The sequence below is a fragment of the Manihot esculenta genome, chromosome 13, assembly GCF_001659605.2.
Source record: "Manihot esculenta cultivar AM560-2 chromosome 13, M.esculenta_v8, whole genome shotgun sequence".
NCBI classification, from domain to species: Eukaryota; Viridiplantae; Streptophyta; class Magnoliopsida; order Malpighiales; family Euphorbiaceae; genus Manihot; species Manihot esculenta.
In genome coordinates this window covers 21,702,653-21,712,674 of record NC_035173.2, presented here as the reverse complement: position 1 = coordinate 21,712,674, position 10,022 = coordinate 21,702,653, and positions in this window count along the sequence as shown.

Here is a 10,022-nt window from a genome sequence, read left to right as displayed (position 1 = left end):
TGTTAGCCTCCTCCTGTGTCACTGTGAAAATCCGTGCTGGGGGATAGTGAGATTACATGGAGTTCCAGTGTCTATAGTTTCAGACAGAGGACCTCAGTTTACCTCCCGCTTTTGGCGGAGTCTGCAAAGTGCGATGGGCACGAGATTGGATTTTAGTACTGCTTTCCACCCACAGACTGATGGACAGTCAGAAAGGACCATCCAGACCATAGAGGATATGCTTCGATTATGTGTATTAGATTTTGGCGGTTCTTGGAGGCAGCATCTACCTTTGGTGGAGTTTGCCTACAATAACAACCATCATGCGAGCATCGGGATGGCTCCTTATGAAGCTTTGTATGGGATGAAGTGCAGATCCCCTGTTTGCTGGGAAGAGATAGGAGAGAAGGCTCTTGCAGGGCCAGAGATAGTAGACATTACCAGTAGAATGGTGCCCATGATCAGAGAGAGAATCAGAACAGCTCAGAGTAGACAGAAAAGTTATGCAGACATTCGCAGGAAGCAGTTAGAGTTTCAAGAGGGTAATTGGGTATTGCTAAAAGTGTCTCCAATGAGAGTGACACATGTGTTTCTGGAGCAGATAGCTCAGAGACAGCATGAGGACCCTGAGTTGATGAAAATTGCCAGGACTGTTCAGTCAGGCAATAGGGTAGAGTTCAGATTTGACAGCAAAGGGATCCTTCGCTATGGGAGTCGACTTTGTGTACCAGATAAGGGCCGTGTGAAGGAAGACATTATGAGGGAAGCTCATAATGCGAGGTATAGTGTTCACTCCGTTTCATGTGTTAATTATGTGTTTTAGGAACCTTCGAGGACGAATGTTCTAAAGGGGGGGAGAATGTAATACCCGGCTAGAGTCCGGCACCGGAAGTCTTGTCGTTCGGTGGACTCCGGGCTGTCGGAATCCTTGAGAGGGTAGGAGATATGAGTTTCTCAAGAAATATTGTGTGGTGTATTGTGTTACAGGTAAACGGAACCAAGTTTTGAGTTGAAATGGACCAAGGCAGAGGAGCCAAGTTCGGCCGCCGAAGATAAGTTCGGCCGCCGAAAGTGCCCAATATTCGGCTTCCGAATTCAGGTTCGGCCCCCGAATGTTGCATGGTTTTGCATGCGATTCGGCAGCCGAAGCTGAGTTGCTGAGCCAGCAGTTTTGTACCCTTAGTCAGCATTTGGGACAGGTGTTATCACCAGATCATGTCCAGAAGTTGGTCACATCTCCCATGCTTTATTTGCACGCTTTTAGTTGCTCAGGCTAAGGGTTTCACGGGTGTGGAAAGTGTAGACGTGAATGTTTTGACAAAGCTCCGTTTGTGCGAGTTTGAGAGGTTGAGGAGAGTTGGTCCGTTTTCCTTAGGTCAGAGTGTTCAGCTTCTTGTTTCAGGAGGTAAGTAATGCTCTTGACCCTGTTTATGTGTTTTCTGAAGGTTTTATGGAAGTTAAGGGAGAGAGATGCATGTTTAAGTGAGAAGTAGTGATTTTGATGAGTTATGCATGTATACATGTTTATGTGTTATGTTGTTTTGTTGTTTGGGGTTATTAGATAGTTTTGGACCCCTGTGAACATATACTTGAGTATCTGTGTATTGACTAGTTGAAGTCTGCATGTTTGGAGAAGTTGAAGGGAAGAAGGAGATGGTTTGCCGTTGAAGCTGAGTTCTGGATGAACTCAGGTTCGGCAGCCGAAGGTTCATTCGGCCGCCGAACCTCCTGCATGGTGGCTTGGTTGCCACAGCTTGCCCCCGAGTGTTTTTGCATGTTCGGCTCTGTTTGGGGGATTCGGCCGCAGAAGGTGCCGCCGAAGGTGCTTGAGTTTCGTCTCTGGAGAGGACATTCGGCCGCCGAACCAGCCGAAAGTGTCCTGTCCAGCTTTCTTTTGCATGCTTTGCATGGATAGTTGAGTGAGTTTAAGGGGATTCTTGGGGACGTGTAAGAGAGTTATGTCTACGCTTGTTTGGTCCCTCATTTGAGTCCATCTGTATAGGTACAGACCAGAGGAACCAGAGAGAGCAGCAGTGAGTACTGCTCCAGAGGTTCAGAGCCTGCAGAGTCAGTCAGTCCAGATAGCCAGAGGTGAGTGGAACTAAACTTATGACTTTTAATTGAACCACAAACTGCTTTGAGCATATCTCATGCATCATGTTTATGCCATAGGTTGATTGCATTAGTATTCATGAATATGTTGCATTGCATCGTTATTTGGTGATATGAGTGAATGCTGAATGATCCAATAGTCTCAGACAGGAAGTCCAGGAGCCTTTGACTACGCCCTGGCAGGTATAGCGAAGTCCAGGAGCCTTTGACTACGCCCTGGCAGGTATAGCGAAGTCCAGGAGCCTTTGACTACGCCCTGGCAGGTATAGCGAAGTCCAGGAGCCTTTGACTACGCCCTGGCAGGTATAGCAAAGTCCAGGAGCCTTTGACTACGCCCTGGCAATGGTAAGTACAGAGGTGTTATATACACATATACATATATGACAGGAAGACCAGGTGCTCGATTCTACGCCCTGGCACAGAGTTACTGGGACTATGTGGTGACAGGTTTACTCTTGATGTGGCTTGTCTGTGATATGGTGCATTCCATGAGATCATATTTTACTGAGATGTTTTACTGTTCTACTCACTGGGCTATAGAGCTCATCCCACTCCCTTAACCCTAGTTTTGCAGGTTCAGTGTACAGTGTACAGGGACAGTCTAGCAGAGTACAAGAAAAGTAAAGAGATCTGTAATAGCTTAGAGTGGACATGTAATATGAACGAGATGTAATAGTTGTTGCTTGACCTAGTGATGTATGTTTTGTACATGATCTGTATATGTATATATGTTTTCCTGTATGTGAAAATCAGGCTTAACAGGTATGAGTTAACCCATCTAGAGCAAGCTCTAGTCAGGGATACAGAGTACAGAGTACAGAGATAGTGCATGCACAGGTTAAGCCTTGGTTCAGAAAAGAGTTTTATTTTCACAGAAAATGTATGATCATGTATGAGGTTTACAGGTACACAGAGAGTATAGCAGGCTTGCTACGGGTTCTGGCGGCCTTAAGCCGACCTGAATCCTAGCGCCGGTGACGGTCCATTTTGGGGTCGTTACATTAAAGGCTGCAGTCCATTGCCTGAATAATAGCTAGGCATTACTCTAAATTTGAACAACTGCATAAGTTTGTTGCTGCCATACACATTTATTATGTGCTTCCCATAAATACCAGCACAGTACTAAGGCCAACGCAGCATCATTACTATTAAACAGATTTAAAATCTTCCATAACCATTCAGTAAATGTAGCAGAGGGAGGAGAAAATCAGCCAAGATACGAAGCCCTCCATATTTGCCTAGCGAACGGGCAAGAAATCAGTGTATGAAACACTGTTTCTAAATCAACCAAACAAAAGGGGCAGACATCCTGAATAGATACATGCCTCGATACCAAAGCTGACCGGACCGGCAAGATATTACTATAGGTATACCAAATGAAATTCTAACTTTGGGGATTAGCTGAAGTGACCAAATCTTCTTCCATAACCGTTGTTGATCTTCATTACCATAAGAGACTCATCCCATGTTAGTGCTTTGTAAGCACTTTTTACAGAATAGAAACCATTAGTAGACAACCTCCAGTATAAAGAATCTGGCTTCAAAATATTGGGCAGCGATAATGATAAAATAAGATTTCTATCTATATCATTGAAAGCTTGTGAAAGCACTTCACTATTCCATGTGCCATGTTGAATGAGATCACTAACATAATCAATCCCAATAGAAGTTTCAAAATCTAATGTAATGAAAGGGTTCTCTCTATCAGGCAACCAAGGTTTAAGCCAAATGGGCACCGCCGAATCATTATCAATGCGCCATGAAATTCCTTGTCGAAAGAGATCATGCAATGCATGAATGCTAGTCCAAACAAAACTATGGTTTGTACCTTTTGGAGCATCTAAGAATGAGATAACAAGATAGTAACGAGCTTTTAATAATGAGGCCACCAAGAATTTAGGATTCAAAATCAAATTCTAATCAACACGACTTAGCATTGCCAAGTTAAACTCCTTAAACTTTTTACAACTAAATCCCCCACCAGTCTTAAAATTATCTTATTAATTGTAAAAGAGTTTATATATTCTTAATCGAATTTTTTAAAATAAATTAATAATTTTTTTCTTTTAAATTAATTGATTTTTAAGTATAAAAGTTATTTAAAAATAAATACCTATAATATTATTAAGTTTAGCAATATTTTATTTATTGAGAATTAATCTTTCACGATATATAAATTTAAATATGAAAAATAAATTATTTAATTAAATACTAATATATAATTTTATAATCTATACTATATATATATATATATATATATAAGTGGGAAGAGGAAGGAAATATTTGGACTTCTTAAACTACCCCTACTATATTTTGTTAATTACAAATTTATTATTATTTAAAATTTTTTAATTTCATTATTTAATTATATTAATATTTTATTTAATTTTAAATTGATTAAAGAAATATCTTAATATTTAAATTATAAATAATTAAATTTTATTAATTAATAATTCTCTTAATATTTAAATTATTTGTATTCAAATTTTGTTATAAGTTAAATTATAATTTTTTTAAAAAAATAATTATATTTTGATATTATTTAAAAAATTATAATTTAATTATTTAATTATATTATTAGTCTATTTAAATTTAAATTAATTGAAGTTATTCTTAATTAAATTTTATTATAAAATATTTTTTAATTTAAATTTTATTTATTGAAATTTTATCTTAAATACTATCCTATTATATTTTATTAATTAATATGAACTCTTCAAATTTTTTGAAAGGACAAGAAAACTTCATTAATTCAAAGAGAACAGAGAAACAATGTGAGGAGGAGGGATATTAACCCAAACTCCTTGACCTGACTCAGAATGAGCTGATGTTGCTAGAACATGAGCGATATTATTCGCAGATCTATGAACAAAAACACACTTTGCTTCCTCATAACTAAATAGAAGCATTTTACAATCTTGAACTAAAAGGGCAGAAGACGATAAATCATCCAACAAAGCATAATTAATTGATATCACAAGTACCTGAGCATCCAATTCGAAAAGGACTCGATCCCATCCACACTCTTTAATCCAGCTCAATGCTTCCCGAAATGCCATAGATTCAGCACACTTTGCATCCATCTGGCTATAACAAGAGCCTGCTTTAGCAGCCACAAAACTCCCATCATCATTCCGGATTACACAACCGAAGCCTACCGAACCTCGTTGCAAACTTAAAGAGGCGTCAATGTTCGCCTTGATCCAACCGTGCGGCGGAAGAGACCAGACCGGGCGAGCCGAGTCGACAATGGTACTTACTGAGGAAACGACACGGGCTGCTTTCCATTGCTGCAAAAAATTCAGAGCCATGAAGAACACACCACTCGCAGTCTGACCTTGGCCCTTCCATACAACATTGTTCCTGTTTTGCCACAAAGCCCATAAGATCATTAGCATAAGGAAGACATTTTCCACAGAAGCAGAAAAGAAGGCTAAAGAAAACCACTCATTTAAAGAGGATGCAGAAGGCGCAGGCCTACCCAACGGCGAGCTTAACCAGCAGCTGCGGGCAAAAGGGCACTGAATCAGAATATGCAAGACATTCTCAAGGGATGCATGACACAACGGGCATGAAGGATCAACCGAGACTCTCTTGGACTGAAGCGACGAAAGGCAAGGGACAACATTAACTAAAGCCCGCCAGTAGAAATTAAGCACTTTTGGGGGAACTTTAGCTTTCCAGAACCTTTTTCATATCTCGCTCCCTTCCCTATGTCGAAAGCCATCAACCAGGAACCTATATGCACTCTTAACCGAATAGGGACCTTTGGACTCGAACTTCCAGCACCACGCATCAGAACACGATGAAAGACTAAGAGGGATGTTCAAAATACAACTTCTGTCTCTTTCATTGAACATCTGTGCAATTAAACTCTCATTCCATCTGTGGTTAATTATGAGATCTGAAACAACAACTCCAGCACAGTTCGGAGGAGGGGTTGTGGAAATCAGAGACTCAGGCAGCTCTCTCAACCAGGGCTGCCCCTAGACTGAAACTGACCGGCCATTCCCAATCCTCCAGTAAGCCCCGGCTCGAATTAGACATGCTGCGCCACAAGAAGCTAGGGTTACTTCCCAACGGAGCTTCAAAGAAAGACTTTATCGAAAAATAGTGGGCTTTAAGGACACGGGCTACTAAGGACAGAGGCCTGTTGATAATGTGCCAGCCCTACTTCCCAAGCATGACCAAGTTAAACTTATGAAGAATTTTGAACCCTAGCCTGCCATCAGATTTGTGCTTTGCCATTCTGTGCCAACCCAGTCAGTGAATACCCCGATTTTGATCTGCCCCTTTACTCCACCAATACTAGTCATCTTGCGCTGCAAATCATCACAAAGAGTCCGAGGAAGTAAAAAATAAGCTCATCACATAGTCCGGCAAAGCTTGGAGGACTGTTTTCAAGAGAACCTCCTTATCTACTTGAGACAGCGCCCGATGCTTCCAAGAATTCAGCCTTTTCCACAATCTATCCTTAACAAAACTGAACACTTCCCTCTTTTTATTCCCAACATGAGAAGGAAGTCTTAAATAATTTCTAAAATCTGGTTTCTCCTCAACCTGAAGCATTGAGCAAATAGAGTCCCGAAAAGCCACATGAGTGTACCTACTAAAGGAGATAGATGATTTCTGAAAGTTAATCACCTGTCCAGACGCATTTTCATACATGGGAAGGATACGCTTGAGTTCCAAAGCCTCCTGAACATTTGCTCGGAAAAAGATCAGGCCATCATCAGCGAAAAAAGGTGAGAAATCTGTGGGCCACCCCGAGAAACCCTATACCCATGAAGGCTTCCACTGCTCATACAATTTTGCAAGAGACGAGAAAGCCCCTCAGCACAAAGAATAAACAAGTACGGGGATAAGGGGTCTCCTTGTCTCAACCCCCTTCTTGGAACAATAGGGCCTAACTCCTTGCTATCATGCAGGATTCAATAACGAATAGTGGAGATACAAGAGAACAGCAAAGCAACCCATTGTTGCGCAAAACCCAGCCAAAGAAGCATATCCCGAATGAAACTGTAACGACCCGGAAACCGGTACCCCTCTGTAACGGCCCGAACCATCACTGGCACTAGGATCCAGATCGGCTTAAGGCCGCCGAGACCCGTAGCAAGCCGACTATACTCTCTGTGTACCTGATAAATCCCATACATGATACAAAGATACTCAACAATCCTGTAAAACTCTGTAGGCTTAACTACTGCTACTCAGATATATCAATCTGAAATGGCCCTCAGGGCCTATACCAGGGACTACTATCTGCTGTGGATCAAGGGATTGAAACCCTTTTACTCTGTAACACAATCCACTGGTATCACATCAAAGCCATACATTAAGCCTAACTCACACATTTCTCATCAAGAAACGTAAAACAGGATTCATGTACAAGGGATTAATCATCCATCACACTATAGCAATGATACTAGGAAAAGCACAAGTCTATCCAGTATACGACAGTACATATCTATACATTACATTACATTACAACTACTCTTTTAATTACATCATGTCCACTACACTATTACAGCATACATTCAAGCACAACTTTCCTCTGTACTCTTGCTGACTTTGACTTCCCATAGCTATCTCAGAACCTGCAAAACTGGGGTTAAGGGAGTGGGATGAGCTCTATAGCCCAGTGAGGAGGAACAGTAAAACAGTTCATTAAGTACATGTTATCATGAAATGCGTCACATCACAAACAAATCATCAAACGGATGAACTTGTCACCTATAGCCCCCTACTATAAACAAATACCCTACTTGCTAGGGAGGCAGAGCCATCACCTAGACTTCTATGCCCAACTGTGCTAGGGAGGTAGAACCATCACCCAGTCTTCTCTGTACTGTATCATATCACAACAAATCCAATAATGCTAGGGAGGCGGAGCCATCACCCAGTCTTCTCTTATGCTGTATGTCTATCTGTAACTGAGTACCAGGAGCGACCTGGACTATCCAGGAGCGACCTGGAATGGCTATCTAATGCCATATCTCTGTCGTAGTATCTTATCTCATGTCAAGGGCTAAGGATCATCCAACGTTCATCCACACCACAACAACAACTTATGCAATGCATCAAATTCGTGGATTCTAATGCAATACAACCTATTACATAACATGGCATTTTATGATGCATGGATCATGCTAGAATCGTGTCATTTCTCAAAATAAAATATTCAGTTTAGTTCCACTCACCTCTAGCCAATGCTGGCTAACTCTGGGCCAACTCTAACTCTGGAGCCTCCTCGGTTCCTCGGTCCAATCCTACACAGATGGACGTAAATGAGGTACCAAACATACTCTAACATAACTAGGAACATCTCTCCAAAAACCCTCTAAAACATCACAAAACATGCATGCAAAACAAGCAAAGGAAGGCTGGACAGGGCACCTTCGGCAGCACCTTCGGCGGCCGAATGTCTCCTCCAGAGACGAAAGTCAGGCATGTTCGGCGGCCTAACTTGGACTTTCGGGGGCCGAACCTGAGTTTAACCAGAACTCAGTTTCGTGCACAAGGACGCCTGCCAGTCCCTCCATCACCTGTTCAGACCTCAACACATGCATTTAACCCTTCTAAAACATGCATAAACACTTCAACAAACCTAAGGGAGCTTCATATAACTTTAAACGCCAACAAACAAGCTCACAAGACACACATCAAACATAAAGGATTCATAAACCCTATGATGCACATCTTATGCAAACTCATGCCTAGCTCCCTTTTCCCTTTACAAAACTCATAAAAACATCATAAGAACCATGGATCAACACTTACCTCTTGAAGAACAAAGGCTGAGACAAATCCAATAATGCTAGGGAGGCGGAGCCATCACCCAGTCTTCTCTTATGCTGTATGTCTATCTGTAACTGAGTACCAGGAGCGACCTGGACTATCCAGGAGCGACCTGGAATGGCTATCTAATGCCATATCTCTGTCGTAGTATCTTATCTCATGTCAAGGGCTAAGGATCATCCAACGTTCATCCACACCACAACAACAACTTATGCAATGCATCAAATTCGTGGATTCTAATGCAATACAACCTATTACATAACATGGCATTTTATGATGCATGGATCATGCTAGAATCGTGTCATTTCTCAAAATAAAATATTCAGTTTAGTTCCACTCACCTCTAGCCAATGCTGGCTAACTCTGGGCCAACTCTAACTCTGGAGCCTCCTCGGTTCCTCGGTCCAATCCTACACAGATGGACGTAAATGAGGTACCAAACATACTCTAACATAACTAGGAACATCTCTCCAAAAACCCTCTAAAACATCACAAAACATGCATGCAAAACAAGCAAAGGAAGGCTGGACAGGGCACCTTCGGCAGCACCTTCGGCGGCCGAATGTCTCCTCCAGAGACGAAAGTCAGGCATGTTCGGCGGCCTAACTTGGACTTTCGGGGGCCGAACCTGAGTTTAACCAGAACTCAGTTTCGTGCACAAGGACGCCTGCCAGTCCCTCCATCACCTGTTCAGACCTCAACACATGCATTTAACCCTTCTAAAACATGCATAAACACTTCAACAAACCTAAGGGAGCTTCATATAACTTTAAACGCCAACAAACAAGCTCACAAGACACACATCAAACATAAAGGATTCATAAACCCTATGATGCACATCTTATGCAAACTCATGCCTAGCTCCCTTTTCCCTTTACAAAACTCATAAAAACATCATAAGAACCATGGATCAACACTTACCTCTTGAAGAACAAAGGCTGAGATGATCCAAACTCAAAGATATGGAGAAACCAAGCTTCAAAAGCTTCAAACTCCAAAACCTTGTTTAAAGCTCACAACTCTTCAAAACAAGGGTAAAACTCATTCAAACCGTGAAAGATGTGAAGATAAACCATGAAAATACTTTAAGGAGATCAAGACCTCACCTAGGTCAGAAGGAGAGAAGAAACCTC